This window comes from Lepus europaeus, chromosome 13, assembly GCF_033115175.1.
Source record: "Lepus europaeus isolate LE1 chromosome 13, mLepTim1.pri, whole genome shotgun sequence".
NCBI lineage: Eukaryota > Metazoa > Chordata > Mammalia > Lagomorpha > Leporidae > Lepus > Lepus europaeus.
The window spans coordinates 7926115-7949264 of record NC_084839.1 but is presented as its reverse complement, the minus strand read 5'-3'; positions in this window follow the sequence as shown (position 1 = coordinate 7949264).

The window sequence follows — 23150 nt, the reverse complement described above, 5'->3', positions numbered from 1 at the left end:
ACTCTGTGCTGTGCAGCCCATGGCTTCAACGCCCCCCGCTGCTCTCTTAGCCCCTTGCCCGGGCGTCCCTCACACCCTGGTGTGACTTGTCCTGCAGCCTACCCTCCTGTGTTCTCACAAACCAAGAATCTGGAAAGCACTGGAAGGCGGCCCCCTTGTGGGAGACCCAGATGGAGTTCTAGGCCCCTGGCTGCAACCTGTCCCTGCCCGGGCATTTAGGGGCCCGGGCCATTTAGGGAGTGAACTATAGATGGGAGACCTTTACCTCTGTCTCTGTCTCTCCCTCTTCCTGTTATTCTGCCTTGCAAATACATAAAATAAATTAAAAAAAAAAAAAAAAAAAACAAAGGCCAGCTTGGCCCAGGCTGGGAGCGGAGCGCTGCAGCCGCCTCCTCGTCCTTCCGGGCAGTTAGGGCCACAGTTCCCAGGATGCCTTGCAGTTGGGCACAACCATGAGTTCAAGATGGCGCCCAAGCGACCTTCCATCCTCCCAAGCCTGGCCCCCAGGAACCTCCTGCTGCTCCTCCAGGCTCTGTTTTCCTTCTCCGGGCTGGGGGACGACCTCCAGGGAGACCCGGGGGCCCGCGTTGAGCAGGGCCTCTCCGCATGGCGGGTGCTGAACAGGGCGAGAGAGGAGCTGCAGAGAGGGAGAGACCCGGGACCCCAGACATGGGAGCAGGGCGGGCGTGACCGACGGGAGCAGAAGCCATCACAAGGAAGCAGTCACTCCTCCATGATCACCACACGTGTCACCGACTGGGGTAGTGCCTCGCGTTCCCATAGGAACAGAATGGCACAAGACGGCCCTCCTGTCACCCCGCCCTTCAGAGACAAACATACGTGTGCACAATAAAAACGGGTGTCAGTCACCTTCCCGGAGAGCAGCTGTGCACCTTGCTGGTCCTCTAACAGCTGGGATGGGTAAACTGAGGCAGGACAGGACCCTCCCCCTCTCCCTGAGCCTGGATGGCAGGAGTATGACTCTGGGAGGCCCTGGTCCCCACCCCCATCTCCGGACCCCGCAGCCAGGCCCAGGCACCAGATTTAAGAGCTCCTCGGGCAAGGAGGCCCATGGCACGGGAAGAGCTGGCTTGTACCCTGGCTCGGTTGTTGCTGGCCATGCCGCCTGGACAAGGAGCTTCGCGGAGCGTCTGTTCCTTGTCGGGGGTGGGGGGGAGGAGGGGCCCCTGCTCTGAGGGTCCCAGGAGGCAGTGCTGTAGATCACCTGCTGCTCTGTCCCCCCACCCCTGGGCCACAGGGCGCCCAGCACACAACAGGTGCACACCGCACCCTCTGCAAAGACACCCGCACAGGACTCGCCCCGACACCTGGGCGCTGGCACCTGCCCAGGAGAGGTGCCCTGAGCTCCTCCTCCCCCTCCCCACCCCAGTGGGGACCCCAAGGCACGGCTGGGGGTGTGGCTGTGAAGGGGCCCCAGGCAAGGCCTCTGAGAACAGGCAGGGCCGTCCTGAGGCCACGGAGCAGAGAGGGCCTGGGACCGGCCCCCACAGCCCTGCGTCCAGACCCGCTCTATGGCTGACTCAGCCCTGCGGAGTCGGGAAGATCCAGGCTGGCTCTGGCTGCTCCCGCCCAGACGGCACCTGCCAGGGCCTGGGCGCGTTCGCGGTGGGAACTTGGTCGGGGTGGCTCGGCCTTGGGTCTCGGTGTGTGTGATTTGGGAGGGCACGGCTGTGCCCAGGGGTCCGCAGAGGCTGAGACACGGGAGTCAGGGATGTCTCACAGGCCAGGCCCACACAGCGGAGACGGGGTCCCTGCCCCCACCAGGCACGTTTAAGAGAGGCTCTCGGGCCGGGGGTAGTGAGTCTCATGGCGGGGAGGGGGTGGCCACGATTCCGTGTGAAATCCCTGGGGACAGAGCTCTGGGCCTCGTCCAGGGCGACCAACTGTCCACTCCGACTGCGTCCCAGGGGATCCTTCAGCCCCAGGCCAGCCAGGAGGGGCTGGTTACTTTATTATTTTTTTAAAAGACTTATTTTAAAGGCAGACTTCCAGAGAGAGACGGAGAGACACAGAGATCTTCCACCGGCTGGTTCACTCTCCAGATGGCTGCAACAGCCAGGGCTGGGGGCGCCCAGGGTTCTGCAAGGGCCCAGGAGGAGGGAGGGAAGAAGCCCAGACTTCCCAGGCTCCCAGGTGTGGAGCCGAGACCCGTTCTTCCGCGGGAGACTCTGCTCTGGACGCCAAGGCCGCTAGAGCAGCCCAGCCCCGCCCACCCAGCTTTCTGCAGGGGCGGGACCGCCCTCTCCAGCCAGGGCTCACCGGTGGTCAGGAGGTGGTGGTGGGGGGGGGGCAGCAGGTGCAATCACGGAGGTCTCAGGTGGCGGCGTCTCTTCCCGCTGAGCAGAGAAACCCGCGGCAGCTGCATGCCGGGAGCTTCCGGAGCACAGAGGAGTCCGTCGCAGACACGGGCGGTTAAGCTCCATCTCTGAACTCTGGAGAAAATATCCTGGAATCCCCAGTGGGCTGTCAAGGGTCGATGAGCCCGGCACACACCGCTGTGCCGTGTCTGCCAGCGGTGCCTCTGGGCAGAGCACTGAGAAGCTGCACTTGCCGTCGCTGGGTGCGGAAACACAGGGAGACAACTCCTGCCTTCCACCATGTGCACCCTGCCGCCAGGGAGCCCCCTGGTCTCCGCTCCCCACCTGGACTCTCAGGCCCTCGGGTTCTGCGCTGGGCTGTGGGTGATGCCCCCGATCTGCCCTCGCCCCACCCCTCGGCACATGTCCAGGGCGCTGGCCCCGTCCTTGCCTCTCAGCAGAGTGCGAGGCAGCTGGGAGCCCCTGGCCAGGCTCCCTCCCCTGCCTTCCCCAGGTAGGCGGAAGTCCAGGCCCTCCTGGCCGTACCCACTCTGCCCCCTCCTGCCCAGGCCTCAGTTCCAGCCTCCGCCTAGCAGGGTTCTTGCTCAGGAGAGCCACTCAGGGTAATCCACCATCATGACAGCACAAGGACAAAAACACAGGGCCATCTCAACAGGCACAGAAAAGCTTTGGATCAAACCACTCTTTCCTGGTAAAAGCACTCAACCAAGTAGGAGCAAAGAGCTTCGCTCTCGAGCTGCAGTTTGAAGGTGAGAGACACGAAACAACCCAGCGGGGAAAGAGCCGTGATCAGCAGGTGGTGCCAGGACCGTCGGACATGCACGCTGGAGAGAAATCGGAGGACCGAAAATCACGGCCAAAAATCAGATCTTAAGTTATTAAAATGACTTTACGGCTAGAGCCATTCTGGTACGGGTGCAGTAAATGGGCGGGGCTCCCCTTTCCAAACCCCATTAAGGGAGGATTGAAGTTTGCTGATGACCTCCAAGTTTACGTACAGGCTGTGTAAGCAACATAGTTCTCCTCATGGGCGCGATGTTGGTTCTCAGGGAGAGGCAAACTGAGTCCCAGCTCGGCAGCCCCTGCGATTAGCAAACACGCTTCAAGTTAGGGACGGGGCTGAGCACCTGCTGGGCTGACGCCCCAAAGCCTGCCTGCTCCAGGTGAGACGGAGCCCACGCAGGGTGCTAGGGCCACCGAGAGGAGGGTGAGCTGGGCAGAAGGAAGCCACCCGAATGTCCAAGGCCACTAGACGTGGTATACATGGGTATTGCTTGCCCGAGAAGACGGCCAAGAGCCCACCACTCAGGAGTGAGGGCTCCGCCGGGGTCGCTGGATGCCCCTGTGAGCCACTCGCGGTCCCCACTGCCATATGCCTGCTCTCTTAGCTTCTGGATTTGCCAGCTCCTCGCCTTTATTAAAAATAATAATAATAACCTTACCGCATTTGTATCACACCCAAACAATACATGCTTTTTTTTTCCCTTTGCTTCGAGACACATAATCTAGGACTTTCGTCTCCTTAACTTTACAGCTCTAAGACCCACCCAGATGGATGGGCGTTCTGCTGTGTGACTTTCTGTTGCACGAATAGGTCGGTATTTTCTCTCTCCCATCAAGGGACGTTTTCATTTGTTTGCTCTTCTGAGTCAAGCCATTCCGTCTCCCGGGAGGTACGCGTGCGAGAGTTTCTCGACAGTGCCTGGGAAAAACAGGCTGGGTTCCAGGCTGTGCGAATGTTCAGCCTGACAAAGTCACGCCCCATTGCTCTGCAGACTGACGGCCCGAATCCCGTCTCCCCATAGAGACGGCTGCCACAGCCCGGCTCCCTCTGCCCGCGTCACGGCCGGAGGACGCGCTCTCCGTGTGGTCTCACGTTCTGCTCACTCCTGGTGGGACAGCGTTTGTTGCTCTCTGAAGATATCTTCATTTCAACATGGTTGGAATTTTGAAGACAGCACCTGGTCAGATCTGAGTAAGCTCTCCAGGTCGCACCAATGCCAAATTTTTGGTATGGGTGTTCTACTAAAGTATCCCAGCAGGTTACTGGAGAGAGCCCTGGGGGCGCCATGGTGCTTCCTGGTTCCTCTCCTTCCCGTAGCTACACTGCTCACCATTCCTCTCGGCCACCCCACACCGCACTGTCCAGCTGTCTGGCTCTTGTTGGGGAGGGCCCCGCCTGGAGATGACACAAGGCTGAGACTCGAGCCACGGCCCAGGACCGGATGGAACAAAAGGTCAAGGCTCAAGGAAGAGGCGGAGGCCGGGCCACACGGGTGAGACGTAGGAGTTCAGGTTCTCTGTGCTCAGGATCCCACCTCTTCCTTCGACCACACTGGGGCTTAAGTTCCAACACGAGCTTTGGGGAGACCCAAACCTCAGAGCCACAGCAGAACAGCACAGCAAACACCGGGCCGGGTCCGTTAGCATCGGGGGTTGTTGCTTGCAGCAAAAGCACCCAGATGCACCTGCTGTTTGCGTTTGCACAGGTGAGGAACCCGGAGCCCAAAGCTGGACGGAGACCCCTGCCCTATTGTTCTCTGTTTTTCTCTTCTGGAAGTCTCCACGTGCAGGCAGAGCCCGAGCTGGACTCGGACAATGACCTGGAAGGAATCCTGCCCGGCTCTGCCGTGGGAGGTTCTTGGAGATAACCCAGCCGGCTCCCTTCACAAACAAGGGACCCGAGGCCCGGAGCGGGTGACTGCCTCCACTCTGCGGCCCACTGAGGTCAGCCTGGCCAGCACTCACACAGCCTTGTCCGGACAGGACAGCGGCCAAGGCCCTCCCACAAAGTGACCGCCCAGGTCTGGGCAGCACCGCGAGCCCCCTTCTCTGGGTTCCAGCTGTAAGTTGACTGCGGTGAGCACGAGCCCAGGGCCCCGCAGGGGCTCGGTGGAAGGCCCTTCCATGGCATCCCTCCCCGCCCCCCTCTGGGCCCCTGTGTGCCCCAGCTCCTCCTCCACGCAGGCGCGGGGCTCCCCCGGCTGTTTCTCTGCCCACCAGTCTGCTGGAGGAGAAATAATTTGCTGCAAACATTGTTCTCACGTCACTGCTTTGCGCAAGACTGATAATAAAAAATATTAATAATCACAGGTTTATTAGGCACTCACGGCACACCAGGCACTGGGATGAGCACTTGGCAATCATGGCTTTTTATAGGCTCAGGGCAGACCTGAAGGGCCCCCCAGAGCCCCACCATGGGTTCCAGCAAGGGCCGGGGCCAGCGAGGAATGGGGCCAACAAGGGGTGGAGCCTAGTGGGGGTGGGGCCAGCAAGGGGTGGAGCTCATGAGGGGTGGGCCCAGTGAGAGCTGGAGCCCAGTGGGTAGTGGGCACAAGGACTGGAGCCAGCAAGGGGTGGAGTCCACAAGCCTTGGGCCCAGTGGGGGTGGGGCCAGCAAGGAGTGGGCCCAGTGGGGTGGGACCAGAGAGGGGTGGAACCCAGTAGGGTGGGGCCAGCAAGGGGTGGGCCCAGTGGGGTGGGACCAGAGAGGGGTGGAACCCAGTAGGGTGGGGCCAGCAAGGGGTGGGCCCAGTGGGGTGGGACCAGAGAGGGGTGGAGCCAGTGAGGGGTGGAGCCCACTGAGGGGTGGGGCTTGTAAGGGGTAGGCCCAGTGGGATGAGGCCGGCAAGAGGTGGAGCCCAGTGAGGGGGCCCTGGAGGCTCTGCGGGGACCCTCCCTGCTTGTTGCCTTCCTGGCCCAGGGCGGTGATGGCCGTGGTTGGCCTGGCTCCGTGCTCATTCTGTGTGGCAACCTTGGCAACAAGTCCCTCTGGGCCTCAGTTTCCCCAGCTGCAGGACAGGGGCCCCGGGTTAACCAGCTGTCCCCCGCGTCTCCTGCCAGCCCCACCCTCTGCGTGGAAGGCAGTCGGCGAGAGCTGGCCGAGCTCATGGGAGCCTTCGTTCCCCTGCTTCCATTAATACACGGCTCCTTTAACACCCTCCCTGCCCTCGATTCGCTCTCTCGTTTCCATCCTCATTTCAGTCACCCTGGGGACCCGGAACCTGATTTTGCTGAAGGTGACATGCGGCTTCTTGGGCGGCCTCCTCCTCTGTACCCACCCTGGGGGCGAAGAGGAGCAGAGGACACCCTGAGCTCTCCCTGTGCCCTGGCCCTGGGGAGGGGCCCCAGGCCCGCGGGGTGCGGGCTGAGGGTGGGAGCTTCTGTGCCTGGCCAGGAAATTGCTCGGGTGCCCCCACGTGGAACCGTCTTTCAGAAAGGGGGGCCCCGGGGTGCTGGACCTGGCCCCGGGGGTGCCGCAAACTTCTCACCAGTACTGCCGGGGAAACTGAGGCACAGACAGGGGCTTGTACAACAGGCCGAGGTGCTGCTGCTGTCGGAGGCTCAGACCCACACACACCCCGCCCAGCACTGAGGAGAGCACCTGTCCCACAGGCGCAGCATGCTGCCCTTTCCTTTAGACCGCTCAGGCCAGGCCCGGCGCAGGGCGGCTCCGGGGCTCCACAGCACCACGGTGGGTGCACACACAGCCTGCCGCTGCTGAGAGTGTCATGTCGTCCACTGTCAAATTCCAGGTGAGGTCAGAGGTGCCCGTGGACCTGCTTGAATCCCAAGTGCAAGGAGACCCGGGGTGGGCAGGGGTTCAGGTGCCCGCCCAGATCTCGCAAGTGGCCACCTGGGCTGGCCGTGACGGCCCCACCTCCAATGAACAACTCGAAGCATGGGAGCCTGGCCACTTGGGTCAGCCTCAGGCCAGAGCCTCCGCCTTGTGCCTCTCAGAGTGGATGGCCCCGCCCCTCAAGGACTCTTGGAGCCCCCGCCTCATAGCCCCCAGGCTGCCCCCCGAGTCCTTCCATGTGCCGGCCACAAGCTGGAGGCACAGGTGCGCCAAGGCAGCAGCAGCTGTAGCCCTGGCCCCAGCTTCTAACTACGGGAGACGCTGAGGGAGGGGCAGCTCCAGGCCCACGGCAGAGGGTTTCTGCCATCCCCATGCTGTGCCAGGGAGCCGGCCTTGTGGCGGGGGTGGTGGGGAAGCCGGGCACGGCCTTGTGCAAAGTGCTCCTGCCGCTAGGCCCAGAGACTGGGGCTGGGTGGGGGGCAGCCACACAAGAGGGACCGCTCCTGTCGCTCAGCCCCTGCACCCCAGGGCCAGGCCCTCACCACCCTCAGCCTGGAGACACCGACTCAGGTTCCCGCGAACGTGACTCGGTCTTGTGTCTCCCAAAACCACCCTGCAAAGCCTCGGCTCCAGCCGGCTCCTCCTGGTGTAGGCTGCTGAGACGTGTGCGTGTGAGCAGGGGTGGGGGGTGAGCCTGTGTGCAGGGTGAACGTGTGTGTGCATGTGTGTGTGTGTGCAAACACGGGTAAAGGGGTGCACCTGCCTGCAGGATCAATGTGTGTGTGTGTGCGTGTGAGCAGGGGTGAGGGGTGAGCCTGCGTGCAGGGAGTGAATGTGTGTGTGTGTGTGTGTGAGCAGGGGTGGGGGTGAGCCTGCGTGCAGGGTGAATGTGTGTGTGTGTATGAGCACAGGTAAAGGGGTACGCCTGCAGGCCCAGGTGAACATATGTGTGTGTGTGCGTGTGTGTGAGCACCTGTGTGCATGCGTGATCGTGTGGGGAGTGGGCAGGTGTGAGCTGTGTGACAGCAATAGTTGCCTTTCCCAGCTCCTTCTGCGAGCCAGGGCTCCCCGGAGAGGCACACACCTGGGCCAAGGGACTCCCCGGCAGGTGGGTGTGACCAGTCCTGATTGACCCCTGAGGACATGGAGGCTTGGGAAGTTTAAACCCTGGTAGAAGCCCCCCACCCTCTGGGCTTGTGCTGCCCCACACACAGGCGTGTTGGGTGAGTGTGGAGGAGTGTGACCATGCGGGTGTGCACCTAGGTCCCTGCGGGCTGTTGGGGAAGAGGCCGAGGGTCCTGCCTGGGGGTCTCTCCTCATGGGGGTGCTCAGCGCCAGCCAGGCCGAGCCCTCTGGGCCCCACCCCCACCCCATCCTCCCGCCCAGCTCTGACCTGAGCTGCTGCACTGTTAGGACCCTCGGCTCTGGGCTGGGTCTGAGCCGCGTGCTTGTCCCCTCGCCATCAGCACTGTCAGTGGGGGCTGCGAATGCTTCACCCTGTGTTGGGGGCTGGCCTTGCTCAGCAGGGTCAGGGTATACAGTAGGTGCTTAACAGAAGGCAGTCCAGCCAGCTTGACGCAGGCGCTTCTCCGTTCTGAGGGTCACCCTCAAACATGTCGGTGCAAACCTGCCGCTGGGGACGCCCCTCACACGGACACACCCAGCTGTCACGGGGGCGGCGGTGGAAAATTCTGCCTGTGCCTCCCGGGGCAGCTGCTCCAGCCTGCGGCTGCTCCCCGAGCTCAGCCTCTAATTGCTCCGAGCCCGAGAAAGTGTCTCAGAGCTTTTGCGAGTCTCTTTGGTCTTTTTCCTTCCATCTGAAAGAGAATTAAGTAGTGTGGAAAATGCCACCTGAGCTCCCTGGGCTGGAGAGGGGGTATAAGCCGGAGTGTGGTGCTCCACCCCCTACCCAGCAGCCCAGGGCCCTTGGAGACCCTTGCCAGCGCTGGCCTGGGAGGAGGGGTTTTCTGGGGCTTGGTGGGACCCCCGCACAGATGACAGCTCATTATGGGGGCCAAGATGTCCCATGAGCCCGCCCCCTCCGGTAAACGCTCCTCCATGGGCGGAGGGCCCCCACAGCCCTGCGCTCTGCACCTTGCCCGGATCTCGAAGCATCAGCCCCTTGACCTTCTGCTAAGTGGGAGATGGGGAGGGGCTGGCACTGCGTCCAGGAGCAGCCAACAACCAAGCTCTGTCCTGGGAAACCAAGGCCCATGGTGAAGTTCATGGCGGCAGGACATTGGGTGGAGAGGGCCACATGTGCTGGCCAGAGGGTCTGCAGACAGGAGCAGGTGCAGGGGTCAGAGCCGGAGACCCATCGCTGCCACTGACCCAGGCACACACACAATAGCAGAGACCTCTCCAAGGTGTCGGAGCCTCTGCTGGTTCAGCCATGGGTCCTCTGTGACCCTGGGCAGGGGACAAACCCACCTGAGCCTCCATTTTCTCATCCACACAGAGCAGTGGAATCAGATGAGCTACACCTCGCCCCCCGAGACTGCAGCTCAAGGGCCGGCATTGCCGGGGAAGGGGCAGTGGGCATGGCCCTCACCCTGGCCTTCAAGCCCACCTGTTCCTCAGGTGTGGCCGGCCCTCCAGCAGGCTCAGAGGGTGCGGGGGAAGAGCAGCCAGTGGACGTGAGGGTGTGCGGCCGACTTGTCAGCCTGTGGTGCTGCCCACGCCGCTGGTGCCATTGGACTGTGCTCTGCAGGGAGCCTCTTCTGCCACAGGAGGCACCACCTCTGCCCTCCCCAAACCCCCGCCCTTCCTGGGGAGGGAGGGGAGTGGCTTCCTGGAGATGAGTCTCTGATTAACTCCCACCCAGAGGTGCCACCCTGGGCGCCCTCGGCGAGTCCCAAGGGGCAGGGGCAGTCCTGGGAGGAGCCAGGGGAAGGGCATGTGTAAGAAGGTCAAGGTCAAGCAGGGGTAATAGTGCTGGGGGAGGGGCAGGGAGAGACCCTGGGGTCCAGCCCGCCACTGGGCAGGGAACAGACTGACCTCTTAGGGCACGTGGCTAGAGGGGCAGCAAGCTGGCTCCAGCCCACAGTGGGCGCAGGGAAGGTGCATTCTACGGGGGGCCACAGGGCTGGCTGCATGTCCTCTTGCTGCCGTGGACAAGCCAGTGGCTGACCCTCAACGAGGAGCCCCCGTCTGCTGAGAAGGCTGGACTGCCCTGTGCCAGGCTCCTCCCGGCCAACACCTGCCGGGCCAGGATCCGGCTCGGGCTGCAAAAGGCATGAGGTGGCCTGAGTGCTTATAGAGCACCGAGCACAAGACCCCAGGGCCGGAAGCCTCCATCGCACCCAGCACCCCGTGCAGGCTGCCTTCAGAAAACACAGCCAGGGTGCACAGGGAGGAGCCAGCTGCTCTCATGGCCACCACCTTGCCGTCCCTGGTGACATCAGCGCCACACAGACCTGGGCTACAAATGCCGGGTGCACGGAGGACTGTCTGCAGCCGTCCTGGGAGCAAAACACGAACACACCGGCCTTGATGAATGGCACCTGCCAGAGGCACCCTCAGAAGCCCATGCAGCGCCGCTGGAGGCCCAGCTGAGAAAAAGCTGCCCGCCGGCCGCCCCGGGACCGGCACCCTCCGCGGCACGGAGCAGTCCTCCCGAGCTGGCTGCCGCCCAGCGTGCCCCCAGCCTCGCCCCACAGCAGAGGTCCTGGGCTCCACTCTCTGGAATCCCTCAAGGTCACGCCCAGCTCCAAGGTCAGGCAGGATGAGAAGCCCCTCCTGCCTGACTTCCATGCCGGTCCAGACGCCACAGGCCACAGCCTCCGTCCAGAGCATCCCCAGGAGATCATAGGGGTCTGGCCGGGAGCCCACGGGCCGCGGCCAGAGGGACGCCCACATGGCGAGTTTGGCTGAAGAACCCCCTGGTGGGGTCAGAGAATCCACCCTGTCCCGGGGACCCCAGGGACCTGGGGCCCACTGACCCATGTCCTCCGAATGTGGCCAGTGTGTGCCGCACCCCCGCCCCCCACCACCCGCCTGCTTTGGGGAAGGCTGGGCCTTGCTCCAGCCCCAGAGATGACCAAGGCAGGCGGAGCCACAGGGCAGTGGGACAAGAACCTTGGGAAGGCCGGCGTGAGGCTGGGGGGGGCTCTGCCCCATGGGGTCCGGGAGAAGCCGGGTGGGCGTGGCCAGGTGCCCTCAGCCCACACCCTCCTTCCTCAGGGACCCCTCCCCACCCACAGCCATGGTCCCCACCAGGCCCGTTCAGGCCTCTGCTACCTGCTGGGCGGGGGGGGGGTGATGGTGGGAGCTCCAGTCCAGGGAGCTGTCCTGTGCTGGGCCCCTCCCGGGGGGCACCCAGCTTCCCTGGAGGCCCGGCCCCTTCCTGGCCCTGGCTGCTCTTCCTCCCCAGGACGCTGAGCCGGCTGTGAGGCTTCCGGGGCGGCCGGCCCAGCTCCCACTGGAAGCTTCCGGCTTCAAAGCTCCATTTCCCACCCTTCCTGTCCCCGCCGAAGCAGCCGCTTGTCCTTGAAGCCCGCGAGTCGGGAAATGGAACTCAAAGGTCAATTTATTTTAGGGCAAAATATTTTGAAATTCACACATGAATTTTTTTCACAATGCGTGTTTCTCAGGAAGTTTTTGAAGACCCCTGGCGCTGCGACACCACACACGTGCACGCTTGTCTCAGGATCTCGTGCCCCGGCCCGGCCCCCCAGGCCGTGTCCCCTTCGGGCCCCGGTGGTGTTGCCTGGTGGTTAGTAGCAGAGCTGCAGGCTCAGCAGCCCGTGGGCACCGCAGGGCGCAGGCCAGCACAGCCCAGCGTGGCCTGGGGACCCCTCCTCGCCCCAAAGCTCAGGCCCCGGGCTGCCACGCTGGGTGTGGTCGTGTTTGTTCAGCTGTTGCTGTTTGCAGAGCGAGTCCCACGCGCCCTCCAAGGCTCTCCCACAAGGCGGGCAGCAGGGCAGCGTCGCCTTCCTGGCAAAGGACACCCACCCACGGCCCGGAGCCACCTCAGACAGCTGCCGGCGGGAGGGACCGAGTTCGGCTCCCCACCAACGTGGGGGCAGAGCACCAGCTACCAGGCCCCCGGTGCCTGGCACACAGACCCGAGGGGCAGCGTGCCTGGCGGACGGCAGAGGCTTGCTTACTCCCCGTGCTGCCCAGAAGAGGCAGGGGCTCCTTGCCAGTGGCCAGCGGCCAGCGGCCAGCGGCCAGCAGGAGCTGCCCTCCTTGACCCAGGAGCAGTGCACCTGGCTGCCCAGCCCTGCCGCTGGCTGGGACACGCCCACGCACGCATGGCGGGCCTGGGAGGCGGGACACTGGGGCTGTGGGCTGCAGGGAGGTGTCTGCCTGCTGTGCCTGTGCGTGTGACCGCAGGGCCTGACCGCTCAGGGGCTGCATGGGGTTCAGGATCGGCTCTCTCAGCCCCAGTCTCGCTCGCTCAGCTCCCTCCCTGCTGCCTGAATCGGCAGTGGGACCACAGACCCGAGGGCCTGTCCTGTTGTCGCATTCACAGCCCCACGGGGACACTGGGCACACGGGAGCTGCCTCCCCCATCTGTATAGAACAAAGACGACCCCGCAGCTTCAGGCCCGGCAGTCGGAAGTGGGGAAGTTGTGGGGGGGTCCCACCAGCCGCGCCTCGACCTCGTAGACTCCTGGGGTGTCACGTTCCGGAAAAGGTGTGCCTGCCCCTTCCCCGCCCAGTACTCCCTACTGACCAGGGAGATAAGGAACCCAATTAAGTCCTGGGCAAACAGCCCCACCTGGGCCCAGACCTGGCCAGGGCAGAGGTCAGCCTTCTGCACCCCCGGACAGAGCAGCCCTGCTGAGCCAGGTGGCCGGGGAGGGAGCTGACCATCTGTCTATTGGCGGGACTTCCACTCCAGAGGAGGCCCCTGCCCTGCTTGAGTGCCTGGGAGGTGCCGCTCGCTCCTGGAGACTTGGGTTTAACTGGTGCTGGGGTCCAGGCAGTCGGCGTAACCACCCTGTGCTGCCGGGGCTCAGAGCTGCCAAGCTAAATGGTCTCGGACACCTGCTGCGTTAGGTCTTCCCATCTCAGGGAGCGGGAAGGGATAAACTGTTTTGTCCTGTGTCCCACCAAGCTGCCACGTTTGGACAGCCAGCCCACGAAACTCTCCCACTTGAATCCTGAGCCCTCGGCTCTTGCCACACTGTCTCATCACCCACAGGGCGCCAGTAATAGGACAAGATGGACGCTTCCGGGCTCCCAGAACAGGCACAGAGCCGGTGCCCTGCAGTGGAGATCCGATTATAAATGATGTCTTGGAAAACAAGACAGAAAATTCGAGCTTCCTGAAAATGGAAAACAAGGACAAGCCACCATCTGGGATCATTGAGTTAAGGGACAGAAAGGCTCAGCTTAGAAGCAAGAGGAAGGGCGTGGGCGGCAGGTGGTGCAGACAGGAGCGAGTTACGAAGCCGAGGGTGGGAGATTGGCCCAGAGACGACATCGCTGGTCAGGATGCCGACCGCCGGGCTGGCGTTGTGGTGCACTGGGTTCATCCTCCACTTGAGACGCCTGCATCCCACACTGGAGCTCCGGTTCAGGTCCCTGCTAATGTGCCCAGAAGGTGGCAGAGGATGGCCTACGTACTCGGGTCCCTGCCGCTCACGTGGGAGACCCGGATGAAGCTCCTGGCTGTTGTGGCCATTTGAGGAATGAACCAGCAGATGGAAGACCTCTCTCTCTCTCTCTCTCCCTTTCAAATAAATAAATAAATCTTAAAAGAGAGAAAGAAAAAAAATACCCACATCAGAGTACCTGGGATCAATACCTGGGTTCGATGCCCAGCTCGGCTCCCGAGTCCAGCTTCCTGCTAACACAGACCCTGGGAGGTAGCAGTGACGGCTCAGGTGACTGGGTTCCTGGAGCCCTGGGTGGAGTTCCAAGCTCCTGGCTTCAGCCCCAGCCAGGGGTCCTTGCATGCATTTGGGGAGTGAACCAGAGGATGCGAGGATGGAAGTTTCTCTCTCTCCGCAGCCCCACCCCCATCCCCCTGCCTATCAATGAATTAAAATAAATTGTTTTAGGGGCCAGCACTGTAGCATAGCAAGCCAAGCTGCCGTCTGCATCACCAGCAGCCCATATGAGCACTGTTTCAGGTCCTGGCTGCTCCGTTTCCAATCCAGCTCCCTGCTAATGCGCCTGGGAACGCAGCAGGAGATGGCCCAAGTGCTTGGGCCCCTGCACCCACATGGGAGACCCAGAGGAAGCTCCTGGCTCCTGGCTTCGGCCTGGCCCAGTCCCGGCCATTGCAGCCACGTGTGCTCTGACGTGTGTTAGGGAGTCTGGCTGGGGCTGTGCAGCGGGGCCAGGATGTCAGTGGCCACAGTGAGAACCGTGTCACTGGGGCGAGCTTTCCCAAGGTGTGGACGTCCTGCCAGGATGCATTGTCGCGTCCAATATTCGGGCAGCTCCTTGGACCTGCCAACCTCCATCTCCACATCTGTGAAATGGGATAATCCCACCACCCTCCGGACGCAACGCTGGAGCAGCAGCTTCTGCAACAAAGGGGCCGAGTGCGCGCAGCCCCTCCCTCGTCCCTGCCCCCGCCCGGCCTGCACACCCCGGACAGCAGTGACCCCTGGAAGGCACGGAGCCTGGGGGCAACAGGGGGGCTGGGGTGTGGTTCCCTGGCTGCCAACAAGGGATGCCGGCGGCTGAGCCAGCTGCACGTCCTCTTACACCTGTCCAGGCCATCGCATGAGTTGAGTAGAGGTGAGGGGTGGCACGGTGGGGGCGGGGGCTCTCCCACACATGGGACTTCTGTGAGGGATGGCCTGGGACCACTCCCTGTCCAGACACCCTGGGAAACAGAAGGTGGAAGGGTGATGGAGATCGCCCCAGGCAGGGAGCATGCTGCTCCGCCCCCATTCAGAATGTCAAGCTCATTGGCCGATGCCTCCCCCACCCACCCACACACACGATGGCAAAGCTCCTGTGACAGCACAGTCACCACCAAAGAGATACCCACTGCACCCAATGCCCGTGACCGGGAGCTGCACCCGCTGCAGCTGGGAAGACATCCGGGAGGGAGGGACCCTTCCCTGAGTGACCCCGGGGGCCAGGGGAGGCCGGGACTCCTCCTCCGTCACAGCCTGTAGCCCCACAGAGGCCCCCTCGGCTGAGGGGCTACTGAGCAGGTGGGTGAGGGGCTGACCGCAGAGGTGGGAAAGGCTCCAGGCAGTGCGCGAGCTGGTCCCCAGCTGGCCTGCCCCTGGGTCCCCGCCGGGGAGCGTGCCCGATGCGTGTACCTGGGCCAGGTGAGCAGTGCACTGTTCCCGGAGGCCCCGGCACGCGAGGTCAGGCCTCTGCTGCCTCCCCCGGGGACCTGCAGCTGCTCCTCTCCCTGAAACTCCTGGGCCAGGCGTGTGTTTAACTCCCCCGGCGAAGCTGACCCAGGCGTGGCTCCTGCGGGACACCCACGGCCAAGGGCAGGGCAGCAAGGACCACGCACTTCCCATCCAGCTTCACGGCGCCGGCTCGTGCTCCAGGGCCCCGGTTTATTCTCGCTCTCACCGGCTGAATCCAGCTTCCCGCCTGCCCCCTGTCCCGGGCGTCTGGCTCCAGCCTACGGACACTGTTTCTCGGGGCCTCCCCATGGCACGAAGCCCACAACAGACCGCTTCCTCCACGGGTATCCACGCACGCCCACATATCACATGCCTGCACACAGGTGCACACACAGCGAGCCACTGCGCAGTCCCACGACTGTGCACACGTCTCACACGCACGCTGCGTGCACCCGGCGTATCCACGGCAGGCGTGCCTGCACTCACGCGTGTGTGCTACATTCACACCTGCGGCTGCTTCTCTGATCAACCCTGACTGGGCCCAGGCCTCACCCCACGCGTTACATCCCAGCTCTGGGGCTGGGCCCAGGCCACACCCCACGCGTTACATCCCGGGCTGAGCCCAGGCCCCACCCCACGCGTTACATCCCAGCTCTGGGGCTGGGCCCAGGCATCGGGATCTTCTAAGCCCCCCAGGGAAGCCAACACAGATGTGTTTGGGACCCTGGGCCCTGCTGGAGCCTCTAGGGGCTGGGATGGGGCCAGGAGGGAGAACGCTGACCCCAGATGGAAGGCTGCACGTTCAGGTTCACGGCGCCGACGCAGGAGCCGAGCCGGCAGTACCCCGGGCTGCTCTCCCGCGGCTTCTGTTTTCGTTGTGGTAACTGTTAATTATTCACCCACAGGCACAATCCCCGCCCCCCGGGGCCTCACTGGCCCCCGAGCAGGACCGAGCAGGACCGGGCACACAGCAGCCTGCTTGCCCAGAGGCTGCCGGGCCTGGCGTCCAGCGGCTGGAGGTTCTTGGAGCTTTGGGGTTGAAGCAGAGGGCGAGCCTGGGCCCAGCTCACTGCTGCTCGGTTTGCTCCCTGTCAACTAGTGGGGCTCCCACCGCAGCCGCAGGAAGACAGGACCCGACTTCCGGGCACTGGGAGAGCCTCTGGGAAAGCATCCCACCCCCTGTCCCAGCATGCGCCACGCTCCTGGCCCACGGAGACCACGAGCGGGAAGGGTGGGTGGGGCTGGAGCCCCTGCGCTTGGGCGGTGTGCTCTTACACCACAAGGGGTCCCTTGGGCGCGCCGCTGCTGAGACTCACGGGACTCTAGGGTCCTGGGGCTCTGGGCACAGGAGGGCCCTGGGAACCCTACAAACGGCCATGGATGCCGGAGCTCTGCCGGCTGGGGGGATCCCTGCTGCTGCCTGTTGGGGCCCTCGGCCCAGTGAGCAGCAGGGGCAGGCCAGGGGAGACCCCCGAGTCGTCCCTAGATGGTGGAGATGCAGACAGCAGAGGCCCAGGCTCTGTCTGCAGAGGGAGGTGGCTGGCCTAGGGCTTAGCGTGACTTGTGAAACCAGAGGAAGTCACTGGGCCCCACGGGCTTTAATATTTCAGAAGCTGCCGGGGCACAGCCGGGGGTCAGGCTCGGGCCGCCCACCGGGCCAGCCAGTCACTCCTGGCCTCAGCGGTGGGGACTCTGGGCGAGGGTCCTGGTGTGGCTGCCTCTCCCCAGGGCCTGCCGGGGACATCGGGAAGGCAGACTCTCCCTGTGCACACCCCAAGACTTTTAAAGAGCTCCGTGCAATCCCGGCGCACAGGCCGCCGGGCGACGCAGCCGATGGCAATGATGCTGAAGATGAGATTCAGGCGTCCTGTTCGCTCGCGCGCCTCTGGCCGAGGCCGGCTGCTGTGCCCGCGGCCCTAGCCCTGCCCACGGGCCCCTGGGGGCCACCAGCGAGGGGTGGGGGCGTGGAGGACACGGACGCTGAAACTCGCCCAGGTGCTTCGTCTTCCTGTCCGCGCCAGGTCACCCCTGCCCCCAGCGCCTGAGGACCGGATGGCGCCCCGGGCACGAGGTGGGGCTTGGCGCTGGGCAGGCATCTAAGGGAAACCCTCATTTAATCCCCGCCTGACCTGGACAGGAGTCACCACCGATGCAGGCGAGGACACACAGGGCGAGGACACACATGCAGGGGACACACGGGGCAGAGTCCCACCCACTGCCTGCCCCACAGCAGAGCCCGGGACGGTTACGCCTGGCTGTCCCCGGCAGTGATGTCACGGGACTGAGGGCCAGTGGGGCCTCTGTAGCCAGGGCGTGGGTGCACAGCCGGGCAGATGGAAAGCAGAGAAGAGAGAGCAGGAAGGCGAGGGGGGGGGGGGAAGGCGGGGGGAAGTCAGAGAGAGGAGGGGCCCACAGGGCCTCCATGATGGCCTCCAGGTTGGGGCCAGGGGTCTGCAGGCCTGGCCGGCTGTGGCTGTTCAGACCATCTTTCCAAGCTTGGCCAGCTCCACCTCTCGCAGACCGGCGCCCCCTCCTTCTTGGCTCCCGTCCCCAGACGGACTCTCAAGGCAGGGTCCAGGGAAGGCAGTCCGCCAGCCAGGGAAGGGGCTGTGAGTGTCCCCCCCCCCCCCGCCGCTGCACCCCAGGGACACAGGAGAACCAGCTCACTCAGCCACTTGCGATGAGGCCAAGCCCTTGGGCTTCCCTGCCCCTGCGCATCATCTGTGCAGTGGACAGGCGGGGGAGGCTGTCTGCCTGGTGTTGCCAGTGCTGTGCCGGTGCCGTGGGCCCCGGGGGCAGGGCTGGGTGCAGCAAGCGCTCACCTGGGGGTCCTGAGATTCTCCCTGGGGAAGCAGCAGGAGGAGCCCAGGCTGGAGACCCCGAAGGACTCGGGACCACCCCGTGGCGCCGGCCCTGGACATCCACAGAGTTCTGTCTCCTGGCCAAGGACCCTGCACCCCTGGACAGTCCACTTGGTACGAACCAGTCACGCGTGGGGGCCTCACTGCTGCTGGGCCCGGGGGACCCAGGCACGGAGGGGGTCTCTGTCGTGAGCTCCTGTCGCGGCTGCGTTTCCTGAGTGGTAGCAGGGCTGGGCCGTCCAAAGCCGGGGAGCAGAGGGCTGTGCTCCCTCAAACTTCAGCGGGAGGAGTCCCCCTGGGTGCCTGGGGGGGCCGCGGCTGTAGCCGCCTCCCCGCAGTCTCCACTTTCCCAGTGTGCCCCTTGTATGTCCCCGTCCGCATCTCCTCCCCTCCCCCTGGAAGGACGCCAGCGCTCAGAGGGGCCTCCCCTGAACCCGGTGACACCTGCCACAGCAGGGGGCAGGGAAGCGGGGGTCCCAGGGGCGTCCAGAGCCCCTGGCCCAGCCCCTGGCCCCTGGCTCACGCTGCCCGTGCATGGCTGAGAACAGCATCCGCCTAGGACGCCACGAGGGCCAGATAGGATGGACGTCCCTTTAGCCTACAGGGGGACAGGGAGGGGGCAGAGAGGCCAGGTCCAGGCGGCACGAGGGGCGCCATGGTGGCTCCCTGCAGCCTGAGCCACCCGATGACCCCCAGGCCCAGCACAGCCACTGGCCTGTAGGCACTAGAGAAAGACGGCCGCTCTGCTCCCCACACACGTTAAAGGGCCTTTGACCTGCTCAGCGCCTCCCTCAGCGTCTCTGGCCTCAAAGGGTGGTCACTTCCTCCCTGGCCTGCAAGCCGGGAAGGCGAGTGGGGGAGGGGTTGGGCGGAAGTGTCTGGATCTAGGAACCGGGCCTCCAGGGGGTCCCTGGCCACAGCTGTCTTTATTAAACGCTTCCCACTCAATTAGGGTTTTCTGTGCAGCAGCACAATTTATTAAAAGACTCGAGGATAAATTATTACCAACCACGAACGATTATATTTGAATGAGCAATACATAATTTAGAACAGGTTTAAAGACGTTAGGATACCTGGAGTGTTTTCAGTTTGGGTTGCTCATGACCGGAGCCCAGCTCCACTTCCCGGGAGCAGGAGAGAGAGTGCTTCTGGCTTGCGACACCAGGCAGTCCAGGGCGCCGTGGGATTCAGACACAGCTGGATCCAGGGGCTCACGTGAGGTCCTGAGGTCAGGTGCTCCCCGTCGGCTGCCTTCCCGTCTCCTGAGCCACAGCGCCCTGCACCCCTCTGGCCTCTCACTCACCACTCCAGGGACCCCAGGAAGGGACATGACTGCCCCCAGCAGCCCCCGCTGGGGAGGGGTTCTCTGGCTTGGGTCCCTCCCATCCGTGACCCAAGGATGTGGGCTCTTAATGGGCCCTCCTGGTCACAGGCTAACCTCTGGAACACAGGGACACATGGGCACGGGAGCCCCCTGAACGGAACCTGTAGCCTGCGAGTGGTTGAGGGGTGGGTCCCCAAAAGGCAGGGAGGGAGTATGGGGGGTCAAATCCCAGAAAACCATTTCCTGGCACCCCCACCACCCCCCAAGTCCACCTGGGAGCCCAGTGCCACACTCAGTGCTGCTCACCCCACGTCACAGAAGCCAAGGGGACCTGGAGCGACTCCCGGCTGACCCCAGCCCTCCAGGACAATGTGGGCCGGACCCTGTGGTCAGCTGCCCCGTCCGCTCAGCGTGGCTCACTCCATCCAGCCCCCGCCCCTCCACCCTCGTGGCACGTCCCACCGTCAGCCCCGGGCCCCGCTCTGTGGTGGCAGCTGTGTCCCTGGGAAGTCCTCCCTTGGTTACTAAAGCAGATGGGCCCCCACGGAACTCCATTCCCGGTTCAGATCTGTCCCAACTGAGCTCACCTGGCCGCCGCCCTCCACAGTCTGCACCCCCTCCCCACCCCCGCCTGGAGGGCCGGCAGGCAGCAGGCACAAGGCGGAGCCCGTCCTGCTGGGGTGCGCGGGCTCTGTCCCAGAAGCAGACTGGAGGAGTTGGAGCGCCGCCTGCTCCCACGGTATCTTCCGACGGCATCTGTGCTGATGTCACCGGAACCCGCGTCACCTGCACCAGTGACGCACTGGACGCCGCCTGTGCTGCTGGTCAAGTGGTGATGCATTTCTCGACCCTCTCCGAGCCGTCCTAGGAGATAAGGGGACCCCTTGGACACGGCGTGCAGACGGAGACGCCCCGGGGCGGAACTGCAGAGCCCTGCGCCTCAAAGGCGTCCCTGCCTCTCCTCGTGCACAAGCCACACCCAGCCTCGGTCCCTGGGGACAGCCCCTGCCACAGGGCTCCTGACCCACCTGCCCTGGGACTCAGACCCCACCCGGAAGCTCCAGGGCATCACACAGCGAGCGCCAAACACGGTCATTAGCAGCAAATGATAGACGCCGGCTGACTGCGTGCCCTCCTCTCAGCCAAGCCGGAATCAGCCACGCTATTGGTGGAGACCGAACGTGAGAGGGGACCGGCTTCCCCAGGGCGCAGGTCCAGCCGGGAGCGCCCCCTCCCCCACTCCTGGCCTGCATCGCTGGGTGTGGAACCCCGCCCCAGGAAGCAGCGGTGCGACAGGTGCAGCCCGTGCTTGCTGGGCTGTGAAGGGATAGGGGAGTCGTCATGGCGACATCCCAGCCCACTGGCTCTGCCCCAGGAGAGGCCCCCCGGGCAGTCTGCTGCGTGGAAGACGCACGACATAATGTTTACCGTTTAACTATTTCCGAGGGTGCAGGTTAGTGGCGCTCAGTGCACCCCCACTGCTGTGCCGTCATCTCCACCAGCCCTCTCCACGGCTTCTCACCGTCCCAAACCAGACTCAGCACCCACTGAGCGTTACTCCTGGGTGGGCATTGGGCGCAGAGTTAAATGCCCCTTGGGACAGCACAACCCCTCCCAGCCTGCCCGGGGTCAGCCTGGCTCCACTTCCGATTCCAGCTTCCTGCTCATGGGCGCCCGGGGAGGCAGCAGGTGACAGCTCAAGGACTTGGGTCCCTGCATCCACGTGGGAGACCTGGATGGAGCTCCTGGCTCCTGAGCCTAGCCCAGTCCGGGGTGTTGCAGGTATTTGGGGATGAACCAGTGGATGGAAGATGCCTTTCAGATAAAATGCAAATAAATAGAACTGTTCTTAAAAACCAGGAAGTCCTCATTCTCCCCTCCCCCAGGCGCCGGGCAGCCAACACCCTGCTTTCCGCGCTGTGAGTTTGACAACTCTGGAGCCCCATAGCCGCGGGCGCATCTCCCCGAGAAACCTGTCTTCCACGGCGTCTACACCAGAGCCCGCGTTGGAGTCCCCTCCTCCCGTGGGTGTGGACCCTGCCGGCCCGGTCCACTCGTCCATCAGCAGCTCTGGCCGCTGTGGACACAGGTGCACCAGCGTCCACTCGAGCCCCTGCTTCTTGTTCCCTGGGGCTCCCGCCCGAGAGTGGCCTTGCAGGACCGTGTTCGGCACCTCCACGCCAGCTTCCGGAGGCGTCGCCACGCTGTTTCCACGGAGGCTGCACCGGTGTGCACTCCCACCAAGAGCCTCCCGATCTCACGGGGGCTGCGCGGCTGAGTTTCCTGGGCGTGCGTGCACCCTGCCTCCTGCTAGACCACCTTCCCCGGGGAAGACCCCCTCAGCACCTGCCACACAGCGGGGAGCTGGCGGTGATCTCAGGCCCCCTCCCACCCTGTCCCTTTCCGCCCCTTCCCCTCCAGCCCTTAGCTGCCCACGGCAGGTGCAGCTGCCTTCCGGCTCGGCCCGAGGCGTGGCCAGCCCGGCGTCAGCCCTTCTATGGGGAGTGGGAGGTGGGCTCCGGAGCCACACCGCGTCTGGGCCCCTCCCGAGCAGGACATGGCTTCCCTCGGTGGTGCGACAGAGGATGGGGCAAGGCCGCCTGGGGTATGCCATCCCTGGGTCAGGCCCCAGTGTCCTCAGCTAGTGGGAGGCAGCCGGAGTGTGGTCGGAGCACCAGGCAGCCAGGCAGGGCTCAGGCCCTGAGTCCTAACCCTGCCCCACCTGCTGTGTGACCTCGGGTGGGTTGCCTCACCTCTCTGAGCTTGGATTTCCCCACCTGTAAAACAGGGCTGAGACCAGAGTCTCGGTCCCCTTCACGCCACCGTCAGAGCACAGCTGTGAGCAGAACTCAGTCCTGGAGTTGGAGGGGCGGGGTCCAGTGCCAGCCCCTGGTGGGGGTCTGCAGGCGCCATCACCATGTGGTGGGAGGTGGAGAGGCAGAGAGAGCCAAAGGAGGCCGGACCACCCCACTCCTACCTGCAGGCACCGCCCTGGCGGCCACAAGCCCTGGGTGCAGCTGCACTGCCTGCCCAGCCCAGAAGGGGGCGCTGCACAGCCGGCGCTGGGGGCTGCTGGCCTGGGAAGACCTGGACTCCTTTCCAGGGCCCTGTGCCGCCCCAGGCAGGTGGAGGTGAGGCCAGCACGGCACCCAGGAGTCTAACAGGGGAGGCAGCCCCAGACCGAGGGTGACGGCAGTGCAGGGTAACTGCCGTCTGAAGGGCAGGGAGGGGTCCAGGTGGCTTCCTGTGGGGACCTGGGAGGAAGGGAAAGTCAGACGGGGGGGTTCCAGGCTGGGAGGGGGCTGTGGGCAGGGGCTTCTCCCAGGCTGCCCAGACGGTGGGAGCTCAGGCGCAGAGAGGGGACAGGCTGCCCCCACCGGCCCCCACCAGTGAGCTGCAGGTGCCCCAGGACCCACCGTGGCAAGGGAGGGTTGGGGAGACCAAGCCCAAGGGGACAGCTGCAGAGGGCCCACCCGGAGCAGGGCTCAGGAACCACGCCGTGATCCATCAGCTTGAGCCGAGCAGCCATAAATAATGGAGCAGGCTCGGCCGTGGTGACGCAGCGTGTCAAGACGGAGAAAGGCCATTTGGCATGGGTGACGATTCGATGAGAGGCTTCAGTCCTGCGGATGAAGAGTGGGGGTGGGGGCGCACAGGCCGGGACCTCCAGGCCGAGCCCCGTGCTCGGCCCTGTTTGTGGCCCGCTCTCCTGGATCGCAGGCCCCGAGGACACCCGGGACCCTGCACCCCACCCAAAGGCTCAGGGAAAGC